General features: G+C 39.2%; 1 protein-coding gene and 1 long non-coding RNA gene across 3 annotated transcripts in view; one reads left to right on the top strand and one right to left on the bottom strand.

Annotated features, from left to right (window-relative positions):
• Nucleotides 1-20,096, top strand: part of MAP3K1 (mitogen-activated protein kinase kinase kinase 1) — an 80,777-nt gene that overhangs the window by 15,759 nt on the left and 44,922 nt on the right. The gene's annotated exons all lie outside the window — the stretch shown is intronic.
• The window catches only part of LOC107974736 (uncharacterized), a 67,786-nt gene continuing 58,637 nt past the window's right edge, over nucleotides 10,948-20,096 (bottom strand). Inside the window, exon 8 of the long non-coding RNA XR_008548237.2 lies at nucleotides 10,948-11,149. This is a non-coding gene — a long non-coding RNA (uncharacterized LOC107974736). The remainder of the gene's footprint in view (nucleotides 11,150-20,096) is intronic.

The following is a 20,096-nucleotide window of genomic DNA, read 5'->3' as shown; positions in this document are numbered from 1 at the left end:
AAGGAATATAATATATTTAAAATGTTAATTCATTCTTTCCCATATGCTTAAGTAGTCATGTGTGTCAGATCTTTTCAAGTACAGTGTTCTTGCATTAAAATAGCCTAGAAATTTTATTTCTGCATTCCAGTTCTGTCTTCTATAACTTTTTTTTAACCCGTGAAAATGGGATAAAATGTTGGGTTTTTTTTTTTTTTTTAGGATCATGTGTGTGAATTTGAGGTTCAGAGACTGCAGTCACTGCAGAGACCTGAAAGCCATTACTGTCTGTCCTCTGTGATTATATGTGTCCCCTGTGATTCCCACCTGCAGGATTAGGAATGGGAGGGAGAGCAGGGAGTAGAAAAGGGAAGGTGGCAGAATCCATCGCAAACCAGTGAACTCCAAAACCTAATCAGGCTTCTTTCTAGGCAGATTCTATGAGAGACGAAGACAGACCACAAAAAACCTAGCCCTAATTTTTTTTTAACCCATGATTTCTAATGTTTATCTATTTGTTCATTTTGTAATTCGAGTTTAATCAGACCAACTATCAGGCAGGCATTTAGTTTGCACTTTCAAAAATTGAAACTTACACATTTATTAAATGATATCCAGAATCATTTCCTTTTTCTTTTAGAACATTAAACATTAATCCTTTTGAGTATTGTCATGTATTTCAAGGTACTTATGATTGCTTATGTAGGACTAATGCAAAAATTAAATGAATTCCATGAGAATTCTTTTTTGACCTCACAAGAGTTAAGGAGACCTACTTTATGTGAAAGTGAGATTTTTATAGATAATACTTTGAAAACCTAAATTACTCTGATACTAAACAGTTTACTGTGTCTGTTAAAGTAAAAAACCTAATTGAATTGCAGTTGAAATTCAAGAGTCTAGACATTCCTTGTGGGCATATTTGATTTCCTCTTTCCCCTTTTAGCTGTTGGAGAGGGAATTGCCAGGTGTCTTTAGTGGAAAGATATTTAACCTGCTGTCTGACTGCTTATTGTGGTAGATGAAGTGTTAGCACTGGCTCAGGCTTGTGAGACCGTTCCCCATTACTGTCCTAACACTTTGGCAGGATTTTGAGTAAAGTTACTTTATTTAACCTCTTTTGAGTTTGACCTCATCTATGAATTAGAAATAATGATACCCTTCATACTTACAGAATTTGGGAAGAGCAAATGAGATGATGAACATAAAAACCTACCCTTTCAGAAGGGTAAAAATAAAATACTAGGATTTATGGTCATGGCATTTTAGAATTCGGAAGGACAACCTCCTGACTCTAAGCAGTAAAAGTGGCAAGCAAAGGGGGTTCAGCCATTGTTGAGAGATTTCCTACTTCAGTACAGTTGGGTCTGGGATCCAGCCTCAATCATCCTAGTTCACTGTCACTCTCCTACTGTACTTATCTGAAATGGCAATAATAGTTAACTTCCTCTGTGCTTGGTACACTGGATGCCTTATATAAATTGTCTCATTTAAGTCTTACATCATTCTCGTGAATTTTGATTCCCATTTTACATATGAGAAATCAGAGACTGTGAGAGGTGAGGTATCCTGGCAAGGTGGTAGCACAGCTAGTGGGTGGCAAAGCCTGAAACTGAACCTTAGCAGTTTGACTTCAAGCCTGCGTTCTTAACCTTTATGATTATCTCTGCATTTTTTTTTTAAATCAAGAGGTAAGTTTGTTTAATCAGAGCACAAATTTTATTATCTTGGAAAAATTATTCATTTCTTTGTCTTAGCTTTTATTCATTCTTCACATAGTGTATTATGAAGTCAAAATCATATGTAGTGATGACTTTTTAAATTAAATTATCTATTTAGGTCTTCCAAAAATACAGAAAACATTAGTGAAGCATTTTAAGTTTTTGTTTTGTTTTGTTTTTGTTTTGAGACGGAGTCTCGCTCTGTCACCAGGCTGGAGTGCAGTGGGGCTATCTCAGCTCACTGAAACCTCCACCTCCTGGGTTCAAGTGATTCTCCTGCCTCAGCCTTCCTAGTAGCTGGGATTACAGGCATGCACCACCGCACCCAGATAATTTTTGTGTTTTTAGTAGAGATGGGGTTTCACCATGTTGGCTAGGATGGTCTTGATCTCCTGACCTTGTTATCCGCCTGCCTCAGCCTCCCAAAGTGCTGGGATTACAGGCGTGAGCCACCGTGCTCTGCCATCATTTTTTTGTTTTTATATGAAGTTCTTCTAAAATAAAGCAAGTTATAAACACAAATACATTTAAATTTCAGTGTTTTTACAATGCCAGGGAAGAGACGTGGCTTCAGGGAAAAATATGGTTGAACTTTGTTAATACATACATTTTTTTTGCCAGCAAAATTGGAGATATGCTTGGTGTGCACATACATTAAAAGCAGTAATTGTTAACACTTTTGGAGTACTTCACAGAGTGCCTGCCCAGACTGTCTGACATGCTTCACATTTGGTGCCTACGCAGCCTTGCACAGTAGTAAGGGGAGAGTGAACGCTCATGACCTCCTGCTGTCTATGCACACACTCCCTCCCCCACAGTGCCTCAACTCACACCTGAGTATCTCTGTGCATGCTCCCAGGGAGCTTCCTGCAGTAGCTTAGGCATTCTGAAATGTGTGTCTTTACAACAAGACACACTTGTTAAAGCTCTTTACAAATGAGCCTTGGCGGGGGCGGGGAAAGCTGGTTTTCATTTCCAGTTATTTTAAATTTAGGCTTATTTCACACTTCAGCATTCTTTTAATTAATGTGTTTTAATTAAAAGAATTAATTATTCTTGGTTGGTAATGCCCTTTAATTTGAGTAAAGATGATATCTAAGGCCAGCATCTAGTATTAAGTTATGCCTAGATGGACTTCTGTTCATTTATTCTGTTACTGGTGGTTGTTCTTTACTAGTGAAATAAGTTAACGAATGCCTGCCTGTCACATGTGGGGCCTTTATTTTGTGTTCAGCAGGCACCTTCTTTGATAATTATAAAAGAGCTTAGTGACTGAGAGAATTCAGTAATCTTCCTGACCCCTATGCCTTCCCAACAAAGGAGATTATCTTTTAGTTTATAGAAAGGTCACTCAGGTAAAACTGAAATCTCCTTCAAGGCAAGATAAATATCTTTATCCTTAACTGTGTCTCTGACATGCCATTATTTTTTCTTCAATAATAGTAGTTTGCTGGCCCATAAGTCTTTTATGTGAACTGCTTATGGTTGGAAACTTAAACACTGTCACTTCAGCTCAGCACTTGTTTATTGACATACTTTCCTATGTGTATGTACTGTGCTAGGAACTGAGTGAGCCCTAGGTAAATGCTGGAGCCAGGGGAGATAAAAAGAGAGTTTAATTCTTGTGTTCTCTAGCTAGTTATTGATTACTTGTAGCTAATTTCATAAGAAACTCTTGGAGGAAACTGAAGAGTAGTTGTAGGTTCTACCTGGATGTGACAGGATTCTATGTGTATGCCTGGATATGAGGACAGCTTGTTGAATACTGCCTGTTAATTTGCTTTTGGGTGGATCACGAGGTCAGGAGTTCGAGACTAGCCTGGCCAACATGGTAAAACCCCGTCTGTACTGTACAAAAAATTAGCTGGGCATGGTGGCAGGTGCCTGTAATCCCAGCTACTCGGGAAGCTGAGGCAGGATAATCACTTGAACCCGAGAGGCGGAGGTTGCAGTGAGCTGAGATGATGCCACTGCACTCCAGCCTGGGCAACAGAGCAAGACTCCATCTCAAAACAAAGAAAGAAAAAAGATGAGAGAAATATTGTTGTGCTTTAAGAAAGCCTTTTAAATTAAAATGTGAGTTGACACCCCAGCCAGAATAAGGGTGATGGTGTCAGGTTCCTGAAAATGATTTTATTGTGTATATTTTACTTATATACAGCTTTTAAGAGAATAACTTGTATAAAATAAGATACTTAATTTTAGATATTATTATAATAAGTCATAACAAGTAATAAGATATAAAATTAAGTATCTTATTTTATACAAGTTAATTACTTATTAGTGGTAATTCCACCTGCAGGCTTGAAGTTTCATGGCCTCCAGTGTTTCTCTCCAATGGAACCTTTGCTCCGTTGAACCTTGGATGGCTTAGAATCTGGCACAGATGCTAAGGGTTGAGAAGTGAATGATAGTTCTGTTGGCAATCTTAATTCCTTGATGGGCAGGCCCAGGATCACATCCATACCTTAGAAAGGGTAGCAGGGAAATACTAGCTCAGCTTCCTCCCTGAAGAATGCCAGTATTTCCTGGAAAAGAGCTGAAGAGGATCCTACGGAGGAGCCTGAGACCACTGCAGGTTAGGAGACAGGAAGGCAGGGAAGAGGAGACAGGAAGGCAGGGGAGAGGAGACAAGGAGGCAGGGAAGAGTTGACAGGAAGGCAGGGAAGAGGAGACAGGAAGGCAGGGAAGAGGAGACAGGAAGGTAGGAAGAGGACTTTTTCCAAGGAGCCAGTGGTCCGCAGTAGGGATGCTGCTGGTTGAGGGCTACTGAGGACGTGGGTTAATGGAGTGATGGGAGTGGGACGTACTTTACTGAGGGATGAAGGGGAGGTGCGGAATCATAGGCTACTCTGGAGAAACCTGGAGAAGGAGGGAGATGGGAGAGAAATAGAAGCTAGAATGTTTGCAAAGATGAAGCATTTTGGGGTTTGGTGGTTTTTTGTTTTAAGATAAAAAGGGGGGGAATTTTACAAGCTGAAGAGATGGCACAGAGAGGAAAAAGTTTTATTTGTGGTTAAAGTAGTGAGCATGCTTTTCTGAAATGTCATTTCTCAAGGAGATGGCGGCTTGGAGGGGGTCAATTGATGGTTAATAGGAAGCCAGTCTAATGAAAAGCTAGCTATACCTTTGAAATAGGAAATTTGTAGTTAGAAATGTTTGTGTTCTCTTTGTTTAAATTGTAGCTTGTGGTATAACAAAACATTCACTCAACAAATTTTGTAAAGAATTGGCTGTATGCAGATACTAGGAAGATGGCAGTAATGAAACAGACACAAATCCCTGCTCTCAGAGAGATAATGTTCTAACAAAAACGTGTTTGTAAGTGTGCTCAGAACCCATTTCATGATTTCTGCTTGGTTTGTGGACTCGACTGAGGTTGATGTGAGCAGTTCCTGTAAAGGACCATCCCTATCCCAGGTTGTTCAGAGAATTGTTTTCTGTCCGAGCCCTCTGAGTGGCTCTTGTGTTTGTCTACCCTCTTCCTAATTGTCGCTTTTAAATACCTCATAGAAATACTCTCTCTCCATATTTCAACTTGGTCAGCATGTGTACCTGACTAGCAGCCAGTCAAATTTTGGTGCTGATGACATGGGTGTGGCAGTGCACGTGGGAAGGTAATTCAGGAATTACCTTTTTTTTGGTAATAATGTCAGAGTGTTAAAGTGATTAGTTTTTAGAGAATTAATTTCGGACCTATTTAGAAATACCCATGTAGATATTACTTATTCTCTTGCATACTGATAGGCTTTCTTGGATGGGGAAAGTGGTAGAGATGTGATTAACGCTTTGGGCATTTGTGCGGTTTATCTTGTCTCTGCTTCGGGTCGGGGGTGACTTGTTACTGTTTACATGAGGCTAGTTGTGTGGCACTCCCTAAACAGTTTATTGAAGTTTTGTCTTGTGTATGTGACTGTCATATTATGATGGCAGAGTTGTTGAGAACAGCTGCTTCAGCCTATTGTCAAACATTTTGGCCCCATCCATCCAGCATACTTCTTTTAGGGGACTGAAGGAAAAGGACCCAGGAGTGTCCGTGCAGACTGTCATCCTAGTAATGCTTACTTGGAACAGTGAACACAATCGATTCAAGTCTCAAGTCTTTTGATTTACCTTAATCCATTTGAATTTTGTATTTTAGCCACCTTTGTATCTTTGACATAAAACCATCACAGGGTATTCCTCCCAGAAATCTTGGAATAAAATTGACACTCTAGAAAATAGATGCTCCATTTTTTATGCTTATGCTGTGGTTTCAAATGTATCCTGCCAGCAGTATCCCCCCACCTTAAGCTAGGAGAATCTAGGTGTGAGGAATTTGGATTCGGAATTCCAGCACTGCCCCCCAGACATGCCCATTCACTGACCCTCTGAGCTAGTTCCCTTTCTTCCTCTTGGGTTGCTTCCCTAATAGGATGCACTTCATGGCTTTTGCATCTCCCCTCCCAGCCACAAGATCTTTGAATCTCTGAGGGTTTTCTTCAAGGCATTTTACTCCTACTTACCACAGGAAAAATCAACAGCCATTAACAAAATTATAGACATGGGTAAGTTCCTAAGTTAGGTTTTCATTGAAATATGTATGAGTCTAGACTCACGGTTCTTAGCTTCTTTACTGACCATCTCTTAGTCTTTTCCTGGGGTTGAAAGCTGTCATTTTTCCCAAGAGTGGTGTGGGAGCTCTTCCCTCTTTCTGCAGTGCCCCAGGACTAACAGTGGATACTTGGCATACACAAAGGCCTCAGTGAAGCTTATTTACATCTTGGAGATCTTTCTGGCGTAGAAGTTCATATTGGAAAGGCATTGCTTCCTCACAGCTTCCTATGTACAAATACTGGGCATTTGGGAGTCTGGATGAAAGATGAGTAAGACAAAGGCTTTGTTCTCAAGTAAAAGTCCAAGGGGAAAAGATTAATCCATTATTTTATTCAGTACATATTTATTGACTACCACCCTTGTGCCAAGCTTTCTGCTGGGGCAGGAGACATAAGCTTGAGACCCATTTCTGTCCTCACGGATCTCAAAGTCAAGAGTGGGAAACAGATAAGAGACCATTATAGCAGTGCTCTTTGCTGAGTGAGGACTGAGGAAGATTTCTTCACACTGAGTTTTAGGGGACGTGGCCAGCGGGGGAGGCTGAAGGCAGCACCTGGGATGGTTTCTCCAAGGGGACCCTAGAGCTTCAGTTAATGAGGTGAACCCTACAGAGTACTGACACCAAGAAATATGCCTAAGGAAAACTAGATAAACTAGGGTTTTATTTTTATTTTTTGCTTCTTCTGTATGCTAGGCAAAGTCACATTTTATTAGCTGTCAGTCTGTTTTCATTTTTCAGTTTAAAAGTTTTCAGGTTGATAACTTTGGTCCGGTATCAGTCAGAGTGATGATGAATTGAGTCAAAGCTGTTCTTTTAAAAAGAATATTCATATGCATGCCTATGAAAAAGAGCTGTCTTGTTTTAAAATGGAGTAATACAATTTCTGTGTTACAAGTACAGTTCTTTGCCCCATTTCCATTCAAATTGTCATTTATATCTGAAATCATTAAAATTAGAAAACAGTTATGATGAATGTCTTTTGAAGCATATAGCAGGAAAAGTCATAAGTCAAAACCTGCCAGTTTAAAGTAAATGCAATTATTTGGTTCTATGAAATTGTAGCTTTTGCTATAGTGAAAAGAAATTGGCATATTTATGAACAACTCCAGGATCTCACTGAAATGAGGAAGACATTATTTAGGAAGACAGTAATGATTCAGACTATATTTAGGACAGGATGTTAGAGTTAATGTGCCTTCTCTTTCAAGTGATTAGTGGGCAGATGACATCTTTGGTATTAATGATTGCCTGAGTTAACATTTTTAAGGAAAGAGTGCCACCTACTGAATGAAGAGCTTTTGTTTTCTTCCATTCAGTTCAAAGAATCTTGTTTCACTTTGAATCCTTAGTGGGTGGCATTTGCTGGGCAGTGATCCCGTCTTCCAGTGGATTGACTAGGGTAGCTAGGATTCTTAGAGGGAGTTTATGCCCCCAAAACCAGGTGTAGAAACAAAACCTAAGCATAAACATGATTCAGCACTTGGCAAGTCTCAAAACCTTACCATCATGTTAATGTACTCACTGGCCCAGAAGGTTTTTTGTTTTGTTTTGTTGTGAGCTAGGAGCAAATGGCTGGGAGGAAATGAACTATTCCAAAAAATAATTGAAGGGGATTGAAGAGCATATGACATTGGTCGAGATCTTCTGGGGAGACTTCGTTTTTCTAGGGAATAATATTAGTACAGAGATTGCTTGATCACAACTTGGCCATAGGTCAGTGGAGGGATTCCTGAGGTCAAGTTGCGAATCCAAAGGCCTACTTCAGAGTAATCCATATGGTGCTCTTTTTGTAGTTCCTAACAATAGTATCTCATTAGTGAAAGGTTGAGTACATGAACAGCAGCAAACACACCAGTATCAGAATTAAAGGACATCATTTGAGAATTTCGCATAGTCATTATTTTTAGTATATTGGGACATTTTTGATGTTATGGCTTAATTGACTGCTAGGCATCAGCCATCTCCAGCTTTTTCCACTTGTCGATTGGATTATGCAAGTCATGAGTGGTATTTAAAGGAGGTGGACTGTATGCTAAATTGATTTATCCTTGCTTATATGTACAGATTAATGGTATAATCCATGAGTGGTGATAGATTAAGATCCTGAAGTGAAAAAATACATATATAGTGTCAGGTATATTAACCAATGGTTAGTTGCCTTTTATTTTTCCAGTGTAAAGTATAGCAGATCCTTCAATAATGTCATTTAGTTGAACATTTTGGACAATTTTGCTAAAAAGTTGATGAGGATAAAAAATCTCTTCTGGCAGAGGCTACTGTCTGTATGGAGTTTGTATACTCCCCCCATCTCTGAGTGGATTTTCTCTCAGTACTCCGGTTTCTCCCTGACACCCCAAAGATGTGCACGTTAGGTTCATTGTCATGTCTGCAAGGACCCAGACTGAGAGAATGTGGGTGTTTGTTAATGCACCCTGCAACGGGATGACATCCTACCCAGGGCTAGTTCAAGTCTGGCACCCTGAATTGTTGGGACAGGCTCTGGCCACCTGTGACCCTGAACTGGAATAAGTGGGTAAATAATCATCTTGTTGTTAATGTTTCTTAAATGTATGTTACAGCTCACATTTTTTCAGTGTTTAGTGTTAGAAGTGTTTGGGGTCTCTAGAAGTTTGGTGATGTTTTTGTGACCAGAAATATGCCATAGGAACTTTCCCACTTGTTTACATCAATTGGCCTATGGTAAAGTTGGTTTTAAAGTCAAAGTTTCTCTTATTGTGTAACTTGCCATTGACATCTACTCATGTTACTTAAATAAGCGTTTTGTTTGTTTGTTTGTTTTTTGTTTTTTTGAGATGGAGCCTTGCTCTGTCACCCAGGCCGGAGTACAGTGCCCTGATCTCGGCTCACTGCAACCTCCGCCTCCCAAGTTCAAACGATTCTCCTGCCTCAGCCTCCCAGTTAGCCGGGATTACAGGCACATGCCACTACACCTAGCTAATTTTTGTATTTTTAGTAGAGGCAGGGTTTCACCATGTTGGCCAGGCTGGTCTTGAACTCCAGACTTGAGGTGTTCTACCCGCCTCGGCCTCCTAAAGTGCTGGGATTACAGGCATGAGCCACTGCGTCCAGCCAAATAATGAGTGTTAATTGGCTGAATAGCAAGTATTCTCTGAAAACATTATTTAATAATACAAAACTTTTAAATATTTTAGCAATAACTGTGTTTTCAGATTTGCACTCAGAAAACTAGTATGACTTTTAATATTGTATCCCAGCTTTTCTCCTTTTTAAAAACAGAAAACCCTAACTTCTGTAACTTGACTGAGATTAAGCGTATCTGATACCATTATTCCAGATTATGAGAAAAGTCAGCTGTGTGGCTACAGAGAGCTCTGGCCTGAAGTAGTTATTAATAGAATTCACATTGGGACGTAAAAACAACTGGAACTGAAACTTGGTCTGAGAGCCGCCATGTTTCATGTCTCATTTCAGGCTACTACTTTGCATCTTTTTGACTTACAGCACTTAAATATGCAAATGCAAAATTGTTAAGGTTTTTTTTTTTTTTTTAAAGATGGAGTCTTGTTCTGTCTGTCACCCAGGCTGGAGTGCAGTGGCATGTTCTCAGCTCACTGTAACCTCCGCTTCCCGAGTTCAAGCGATTCTCCTGCCTCAGCCTCCCGAGTAGCTGGGATTACAGGCACGCACCACCACGCCCAGCTAATTTGTGTGTGTGTTTAGTAGAGACGGGGTTTTGCCATATTGGCTGGGCAAGGTGTTTCACACCTGTAATCCCAGCCCTTTGGGAGGCCAAGGCAGGCAGATCATCTGAGGTCAAAATTGTTAAGCCTTTTAAGGAAGAGAAATGTATGGCTTATTCATTTAAAAAAAAAAAAAGGTTAATATTTTTCATGTAAAACGATCTTAAAATCTTTGTGCTCTCTACTTTCTCGAATGTTCTGCTTGACAGTTGTCTGAACTTTCTGAGAGCTTTGATAGAGTCTTATACATAATACCTGCCTCTCTTAGTAATAAAGTTTGAATTGCTATGATAGTGAATATTGGAGGAGTCTAAAAGTTCGTAACAGTATGTCACCCATACTGATATACTGCCTGAGTTAGTACAAGGGGTCTGCAGATCCACTTAGCTACCACGTAGATGGTGATGATACCTTAAGAAAGGATTTTCACATTCAAAAACATGGAGAGCCACTGGATTATAGAATGACAAAGAATATTTTACTCAAAAAAATTTTGGGAAGTACTCTCCAGATTTAACGATTAAAAGGAATTTGTGGTCCTATTGAGCTTTCTGTCTTCTGATGGTGTCTATCTGCCTGACAGGAATAATATTGATGTGGCAGTGGCGATAAATGAATTGTATGTTCACACTGAATGACCCTAAGCTATCATCTTGTAGTCTGATGTGATTTCATAGGTTCTTAAGTTCCAAAAAGGTTGTGAATTTCTTAAGAGCATGTCATGGCTAATGGCACAATCAGGACTTGATTATGAATTTCCAGACCCCTGAATCCTGTCATTTTCCTTTAGTTCTGTGAAGCTTCCCACAGTGTGGAGTAGTAGTTCAGTGGTGCATGTTTATTTTTAAGGAAATATTTCAAGCATACAGAAAAATACAGATGGAATACATTAGATAATAGTATAATAAACAGCCAGAAAACCTTCACCTGTATTTAATAAATGTTAATATTTTATTGTACTTGCTGCAGTGCAGTTGGATGTGTATTTTTTAAAGGAACTAATATTAAAGAAACAGTTGAAGCCTCCTTTGTCTTCTGGCTAGAGCTTCTTCCCTCCCTCATTACCAGCAGAAGCAGCCTTGTACAGCAGTCTTCATATTCTAGATGTTGCTAGTCAACATTGTTACCTTCTGAAACCAGAAAAAAAGTTTTATTTTGCTACTGTCATCTGTTTTTCAAATAACTTGTTAAAAGAAGTTATAATAACAGCATAGTGGAGGAGGACAGGACTTTAAAGTCGTAGAGAGCTGGTTTTGAAACTCAGAATTGTCACTGACTATGGAGAGTTAATCAAACTACTTAATCTTTCTGCAGGTTTCTTCATCTGGAGGAGTCTTACCTTGTAGCTTTGGTGAGATGTAAAGCCACTGTATGGACAATACCTAGCGTAGTACTTAGAACAGAGGAGGCACTGCAGAGGCTAGCTTTAATAGTAGTAGTAGTGATAGTAGTAATTCAGTATAAATGCTGAATTACTGAATGCACTTGGTGCCATTGCAAGTACTTCATCCATGTTCATTTAAAAAGTGAGGTAAGAATTAACTATATGTAAAAGACTTAGAACAAGGTGTGGCGGGTCGTAGGTGGGTCATAAGTATTAGCTATTATTATTATCCCCATTTATAGGAGAATAAATTAATGGGAGGAACTCTAAGAAGTTAACTTTCTTCTAAGTACTTTACATATATATTAATTTATTTAATCCTGGTCGCTACTTTATATGATAGATACTATTATCCCCATTTTATAGTGAGGAAATTGAGGCACAAAGAAGCACTTCTACCAAGATTGCACAGGTAGTGTCAGAGCTTATATCTTAACCCAGGCAGTCTCGCTCCAGAACTCATGCCCCTGATCGCTGTGCCATACTTCTTCTGTATGTGGTATGGCTTCTTACCTTATCTATCCAATCCTAGGAACATATCTTTCAGGTGGTATGATCTCTATTGACTAAGAAGTCCTTCCTGGTTTTGTTGTAGATGCAACACGTTTCCTCATGTGACCCCAGCCTGTTAAAATGGGGTCATTTTGATAGAAGCTACCTGGATTTGATTCGTTTGGGTGGCTGTTGCTCCATAAGTACCTTTAACAGTCTCTTCACCCCCCACCCACCAGTTCTTCCTGAAGTCCCCAGTGTGGGTCTTACATGTGCTGAATTTGGCCAGTGACCCAGTAGCCGTCTCTGGTCAGCACTGCTTTCTGGCCATTGCCATCACCTCCTTCAGCCACATTGGCCTCGCCCCCTCGGACCTGCTTCACCCACCAGTCCTGCCAGTAACACCACCATCAGTGCTGAAGATGCACAATGTTCCCACTGTGCAGAGTTCTAGGGTCTTTACAATGAAATGAGAACCATTCCCCAGGCCCATTTATTTTATTTTGTATTCTGGGACTTACTTGTAACCATATAGAGACCTTTAGAGAAAATAAATTACCAAGGTTTTTTGGTTTGGTTTGGTTTTGTTTCTCATGGCTTTTTTGCTTTCACCCCAGACCTAAGAGCTTGGCAGAGAATGAGTGGACTGGACCAGGGGCAAATCTTTGTGACAGACTCTGGCCTCTGCTAGTGGTTGGATTGGGCCAGGCTTGAATTTCTGATGCCCCCTTCTCTTAGGGTGGGTTCATACAACGAGACTACCCATCTCGCTGGCTGTCTAAATAATCTTTTCTCCCCATATTCATTTTGAATTATTGGAGCCTTAATTGCACTACAGACATGCTAAATTTTGTGATAGCTTAAGTAGTATTAAGACATTAAGATTCCTGGTGTTAGTTTTTTCTCTGCAATTTTCTTAGAAATATTGACTTACTGGAGCCAGAGGGTCTGTAGAGATGAGCCAGTACAGGTTTCTTAGAGTATGTTCCAAGGAACACTGCGCTATCAAAGATGCTTTGCAAAAAAGGACTTCCATGGCAAGTGAATGTGAGGAATGCTACATACCTTCTTTTTCCCCTTGGAGATTAATGACACATGTAGGTCTTATTAGAGGCTCTGTGCTGTCCTGTGATAAATAAAGCCAACTAACTTGTTTTTATCAAGTGTTCCCTGATCTGCAGAATCATTAGATGTTTAGTATTATAGGATTTTTTTTTTTTTTTTTTGAGACGGAGTCTCGCTCTGTCGCCCAGGCTGGAGGGATCTCAGCTCACTGTAAGCTCCGCCTCCTGGGTTCATGCCATTCTCCAGCCTCAGCCTCCCGAGTAGCTGGGACTACAGGTGCCCGCCACCATGCCCGGCTATTTTTTTGTATTTTTAGTAGAGACGGGGCTTCACCATGTTAGCCAGGATGGTCTCGATCTCCTGACCTCGTGATCCGCCAGCCTTGGCCTCCCAAAGTGCTGGGATTACAGGTGTGAGCCACCGTGCCCGGCCTAGGATATTATTTTGCCAAAGCTATGTCTTCTGTTTGGAACATCTTTTGGCCTTCACCAACTCTCTCTTCCAGTTCTGTTCTTTAAAATTATTCAGGCATCACCTCCTCTGTGGATCTTTTCAGGACTCTCCTAGATAAAATTAAGGATGGAGATCACTCCACCTTCGCAACTGTTTATGGGATGTTAAATACGTTTATTACAGCAGAGATGACATTGTGTTTTCTTGCTTCTGTGAGACAGAATGATTGGAGGAACACAGACCCTGTTTTATTTATCTTTCGTTTTTTAATTTTTCTTCTTTGCTGCCTGGCCAGTGCTTATCTGTGGTAGGTGTGCCAGCATTCATTGAACGGAGTGGTTTGCTAGCATTCAAAGCATAAAGAAGAAAAGCTGCATTTGTCAGGAAGTCATTCTTCCTCATTCTGAGCATCCCAGTTAACATGCCTTTTTACCAGGTGGAAGGAAATAGTATAGTACTAGCTGTTCTGTAGAATTTTGAAAGAAATCCTTCTCCTAGCAAAGACTGTAAGAGGGCTTTGTATGCTAATTCGGGGTTATCCCCTCTTCTCCTTTAATCTCAGAGCATTAAAAACAGTTAAGGGCTTTTTTAAAATAGAAGATATTCACTCAAAATATTACATATCTAAAACTTCTTAAAATATAGAAGCTTTAAATTTTGTTAGTGGGCTAAGAATTATAGTAAGTTGTATTATGCCATAACCTACATATACTAACAGACCACTTTCGTAAGTATGTACTAGCCCTGTTGAGTTGACCACTTAGAAGTATACTCAAACTGCACTGCCACATTTCCCCAAAGGTAACAAGTAAACATAGGAGAAAACATACACTGCAGCCTTCATGTAACACTGACTTGGGATCTTTTTAATGAAAACCCAAATGGTGAAGGAACAGAGGTTTTCATTTCACTGTGCCATGCATTCTGTACCAGTGCCCCCAGATAAGGGCAGGATGCATGGCCTTGCTGAGAACACCCCTCCCCCCACAGTAGTAGTGTAGGAAGTTCCAACCTACTTCTCTAGTGTAACGTCTCTCTAGGTTTATGCATCAGTTGTCTTGTAGACATTCCCAGCCCTAGATTTGTCAAGTAGCAAGGGGGGATTCTTAAAAGGAAAAACACGTTTAGCCAAAAACTGTTTTGTTTTGTTTTTAAAAACATCCTTCTTACTTACTGATCTGTGTTCAACAATTAGGGAAGAGGATACTCACAATGTTTCATTTTTCCCCAAAGGTTTCTAAAGGTTTTTCCTCAAGTACCAAGGACACAACAAAGGAAAGAATAAACAGTGGAATTTTTAGCGCAGAATGTCAAAAGAATACAAGGTTTTATGGGTTTTTGTTGGAAAGGAACAAGTGGGAAATGGGACCATATTAATTTTAAACTCCCTCTGTTGGGTGCTCAGAAAATAGTTTACCTTAAGCCTGATGGATGTTCTGAGTTTCTCCCCCCAGGAAGATGGGTGAAAGAGTCCTAGTATTTAGAAGTACTGTTACAAAGCTGATTACTCTGATGAGTGATATAAGTGTTTTAAAGCAATATTTAGTCTAAGTAGTAAATATTCCTAAGACAGGCAGTAACTTTACAATTCATTTGTTTTGTTGTCTTAAATGGCAGAACAATGTTGTTTTTCTGTCACTAACGTTTTTATATGTTTTCTAAGATGATGAATCATACAGAATCACCAAACTCATATTTCTGTTCAGGTCTGACCATTTTTACAATTTTCACTTGCCTATGTAAATATTACCCACATATTATAGTTCATAATTTGTGATATGTCAGCAGATTTCATTGAACTTGAGTCTTAGGTCACAATAGAACTAACAACATATTGGCTTCATTCTAGTCCAATTTGTTTTCTTTTATGCCTACACACCAAGGGTGTTCGCTTGAAAACAAGTCTTCCTTCACCTCCTGCTTTTTCTCCTCACCTGCTCTTTAAAAAATAATTGTATCTGACTCAAATTGATAGTCTTCTAGGATTTTCATTCGCTAACTCAAATTGCTAGTCTTCTAGAATTTTCATTTGCTACCAAGTTAACTTGCTTACTAACTTGATTTGTCTTATCTCTTTTATATTTATTTAAAATCCCTACCAATTTTAAGAGTCACTGCATATTCTTGATTATTTCTGCATGGCTATATCTCCATGTTCCCCTCTCCGAATTCTGATGTGTATTTGACTTGTCTGGATTATATTTCCTCCTGGGAAGTTTTGACTTCTGTTGCAGTTTGACGTTTTCTTGACCTGTCAGTGCTCATGATTGTTTCCATGGCTTAACAAAGTGTACATATTTAGTTTCATTATTGTATAAATTTGTTGATTTTTCTGTTCATCTATTAACACATTTAGAAGAACTGTTCTTTTTCCAAATTTGAACAGAACATCTCAATTCTGTTAGTGATATGCTTAGTAATGTGTATTGGATTGATTTATTGTGGTACATCAATAACTTGAATGTGGTAGTTTTTAATGGAAACTGCCAGCTACATTTCTGAGAGACATGAGTGTGCCAAAGAAACACCATAACCAAGCTTTTACACTACTGCCTTATTTTCTTTCTGGAACTAGGCAGGTGTAAAGAGATGATTTAGAAAACCTTTTTGCATTTTATCTTTTTCTTAGTGTTTATCTGGGTTTCAGCTGCAAGGAATATAGCCCCTTTCATTTGATGATGTTTATCCATATTTAAACATGGCCACCTGAAAGTTTAGCCTTAGTGTTTTACCTTAAATATGTCAGTGACTTTGGAGACTGTTGAAGTACATCCATAATGTTTGTATGTTAGTTTAAAAGTAAAAAAGACTTGGTCGGGCGTGGTGGCTCATGCCTGTAATCCCAGTACTTCGGGAGGCCGAAGTGGGTGGATCACTTGAGGTCAGGAGTTTGAGACCAGCCTGGCCAACATGGTGAAACCCCATCTCTACTAAAAATACAAAAATTAGCTGGGCGTTGTGTTGGGCGTCTGTAATCCCAGCTACTAGGGAGGCTGAGGCTGCAGAATCGCTTGAACCTGGGAGGTGGAGGCTGCAGTGAGCTGAGATCCTGCCACTATACTCCAGCCTGGGTGACAGAGTAACACTGGATCTCAACAAAAAAAGTAACACTTTTCCTGCAAGGCAGTTTTCTCAAATTCATATTTGAATATTCTTATGACTATTTGTGGTCAAGAAAGATGCCTTTTAATCATAAAATAATCTTGAATAGAGTTTTTAAAAAATGTACTTCATGCAAGAAGACAAATGAGAATCTTTTCCTTCACTTAATAATGTATTCTCTGCTCATAATAATGCCCTGGTCTACAGTTGTCAGTATTTTATGCAGACGTTATTTTATATGTTCCAGTGGTGTCTGAAATTTATAGCACACTTAGTTTGAGTTACCAGTAATAATTTACTTAGAAATCCCTTCAAGTTTATTCAGTATTCAATAGAGGATCAGTTGCTTTAAATATATTCATACATTTTGAGCATGTAAGAACATTTAGTATAGGAGAACTGTACAGTTAATATACATTTTTCTTTTTGATTCACTTTTCTTCTCTAAAGGGAGATTTGGGCATGTACTTTATAGACTGAGTCAAAGGTAATTGACTGCAAAAAAAAAATTCATACAGAGTTGCCACTTTTAAGAATGATTTGATACTGACTAGTAGCTCTCTGTCTTTTGTAAATTCCCTCTTATTATAGTTAGTTGCCTGATGATTGTTACAAATTTACTAATTTGGAAGTAATAAAAACTTTCGAATATTCTTCCTTTTCTCATTGAAGTTCTTTACCTTTTCTCTTTGAAGTTACTTACATATCCCTAGAGGCACTAATTTATGGTAGAAGTTGTTAAGGGCTATGTTTGTCCATTATGAATGATGGTGTAACATCTGCATGGTGTTACTTCTTAGATCTTTGTTGATTAGAAGTGATAATCAGCTACTCTGACTCTGAATCAGGGAGTGTTTATCAAGCCCATGACATCTGTTGTTCTGGGTGCTTTGTTCCTAGCTGCAGGACAAGGAAAAGGCCCTGCCCTCAAAGAATTTACCCTTTCCTTGTCTAGTTCAGCCAGTGATTGTGTGTTTATAGTATGATTATCTATTAATACATTGTCTTATTTTAATTTTGGTTAATTTTATATATATTTTATGTTTCTATACTGTGTTCTGGTTTTCAAAATCCTGTAATTGTGCTGGAGAATACTTTTAATTTTAAAACTCAAATGGAGTGGTGTTTTGATGGAAACTAATCCATGAGTTAGGGTAAATGGATTTGTTGTGCATGACCATGTGGAATATGTTATCAATATGAGTCAATCAGAATCACTAAGGTGGTATTAAACTGCTTATATGTCTTGTTTATAATTAGTTGTGTTATTGTCTTTGTTACTTGACTTCCATATTACTTAACTGTTGATGTGGTTAATCAGAACATGAGCTTTTTGAGGGTGAATTCTATGCCCATATCTCTCAAAGGCCTAAATAGGAAGGTTTGCACACAATACTTAAAATAGTTTTTCCACTAATAAAGATTTCTGATACAGATTCAACATACTATAAAACTGATTTCAACCGGGTGCAGTGGCTCATGCCTGTAATTCTAGCACTTTGGGTGGCCAGGGCGGGCAGATTGCTTTGAGCTCAGGAGTTCAAGGCCAGCCCGGACAACATGGAGAAACCCCATCTGTACAAAAAGTACAAAAAAATGAGCCAGATATGGTGGCTTGTGCCTGTGGTCCCAGCTACTCGGGAGGCTGACGCTGGAGGATTGCTTGAGTTGGGAAGTGGAGGTTGCAGTGAGCCAAGATTGCGCCACTGCACTCCAGCCTGGGCGTCAGAGCCAAACCCTCTCTGTCTTTAAAAAAAAAAGAAAAAAAAAAAAGAATCAATCCTTTGTTGTGCTAAAGAGAGGATATTTACCCTATGGGGGGATAAAAGTAGTAGTGCCTGTTTCTTGTTATAAATAAATAGCAGTTGTGCCGTCTTTAGTCCTCAGGGTCAAACTTTACTGAATAAAATCTGGAATAAAATCTTGTGGGAACTAATTTTCAGAATGTGAGCCATTTTTATACATTGTTACTTCTTATGTAAACCTACCTATGTTATAAATGTTGTATCATATAAAGATGGAAGATTCGCCCTTCCAATGGTTTATTTAATCTTCCTTGCTTAGAAGGAATAGGCCAACAGTTGGCAAAGACAGTATGTCTCTGGAGAAACTATCTTACTGGAAAATAGAATTGTCCTAGTATTGAGATAAAGATGGTTTGGTTTTGGTTTTGGTTTTGTTTGCAGATGCCTCAGATCTAGGTCAACAGATTAAAAGTACTTGTAAATATTCATTTTCCTTTTGTTCTTGGAAGACACAGACTGTGAAATCACTCTCATCTGAGTGTAAGTCATAGTGTTTTTTACATGTAGACTTTATCACCTTGAACATGTAGCTGAACCTCCCATATCCTTTGTCTCATCTGTAAAATGGAGTAGTAAGAGCCGCGTCTCAAGAGAATTGACTGAGTAACCCATGTGACTGTTAGCCCTATCCTTGGGAAGGAATTGTCAGCCTTTCTGTTTCATTATGCTCTCCCTATCCTCAGTTTAAGTCATTCCTGCTCTTGTCCTTTACCTGGAACCTTACACTTTAAGTGTCCCACAATGGACTAGGATTGTTTTGGAAGGTCGTTCCTCCCTTGCTGTCCTCTTCCTCAGTAATATGGCTTATGAGTTTGGTAGTGTGTGAATTTCTTCTGCTAGGAAGGCTTCCCAGGTGGACCTTAATTAGTTAGCTCTGAATTGTGCCTGTCCCAAATAATGTATTTTCTAGGGTTCCTTGAAGTTCCTTGGACACCAAGAGAATCAAGATACGGAAATCTTAATTTATACCTAAGGTTAAATCTCATTAATTTCCAGAAAGGTTTTCTACGATCGTTATAGTCTTAGTTGCCTCTATTGCAGTGAAATGCTCTAATAATGAAGAGAATTAATATGCTTCTTTAATTATTATAATTAATCAAATAGTCACTGTTGTAAAAACATAGAAAACTTGTTTGGATTATTATCAAATAGGTATCAGCACAGGTGCTGACTTCTTGTAAAAACAAACTTAGATTGGGCAGTGAACACTCATAGCAGCAAAGAGCACAGCTCTTGAATCAAACCTGTGGGGGTTTGAATCTGGCCCTGCCACTCACTTACAAACTGTGTTACCCTGGGCATAACCCAGCCTCCCCAAGCCTCCTATGGAAAAGACCTCACAGGGTTGCTGGAAGGGTGCAGTAAATTCATACATGTAAAGCACCTAATCCATTGTCTGGCATGTAATATAATTTTTCTGTGATGACACTCTGGCAGTTATTTCTCCATATCGCTGGTTGTTGACAAACATAATATTTCCTTCCTAAGGATGAGCCATTTAATAAATAACTTAAAAATTACAGTAGACTGGTAGGATTCTTTTTGTTTGTTTATTTTTTTGGACATGGAGTTTTGCTCTTGTTGCCCAGGCTGGAGTGCAATGGCGCGATCTCAGCTCACCGCAACCTCAGCCTCCTGGGTTCAAGTGATTCTCCTGCCTCAACCTCCCTAGTAGCTGGGATTACAGGCATGCGCCACTATGCCCGGCTAATTTTGTATTTTTAGTAGAGATGGGGTTTCTCCATGTTGGTCAGGCTGGTCTCGAGCTCCCAACCT

This window comes from Pan troglodytes, chromosome 4, assembly GCF_028858775.2.
Source record: "Pan troglodytes isolate AG18354 chromosome 4, NHGRI_mPanTro3-v2.0_pri, whole genome shotgun sequence".
Taxonomy (NCBI): Eukaryota; Metazoa; Chordata; class Mammalia; order Primates; family Hominidae; genus Pan; species Pan troglodytes.
Note: the sequence above shows the minus strand (reverse complement) of the source record. Positions and strands in the feature narration are given on the sequence as shown.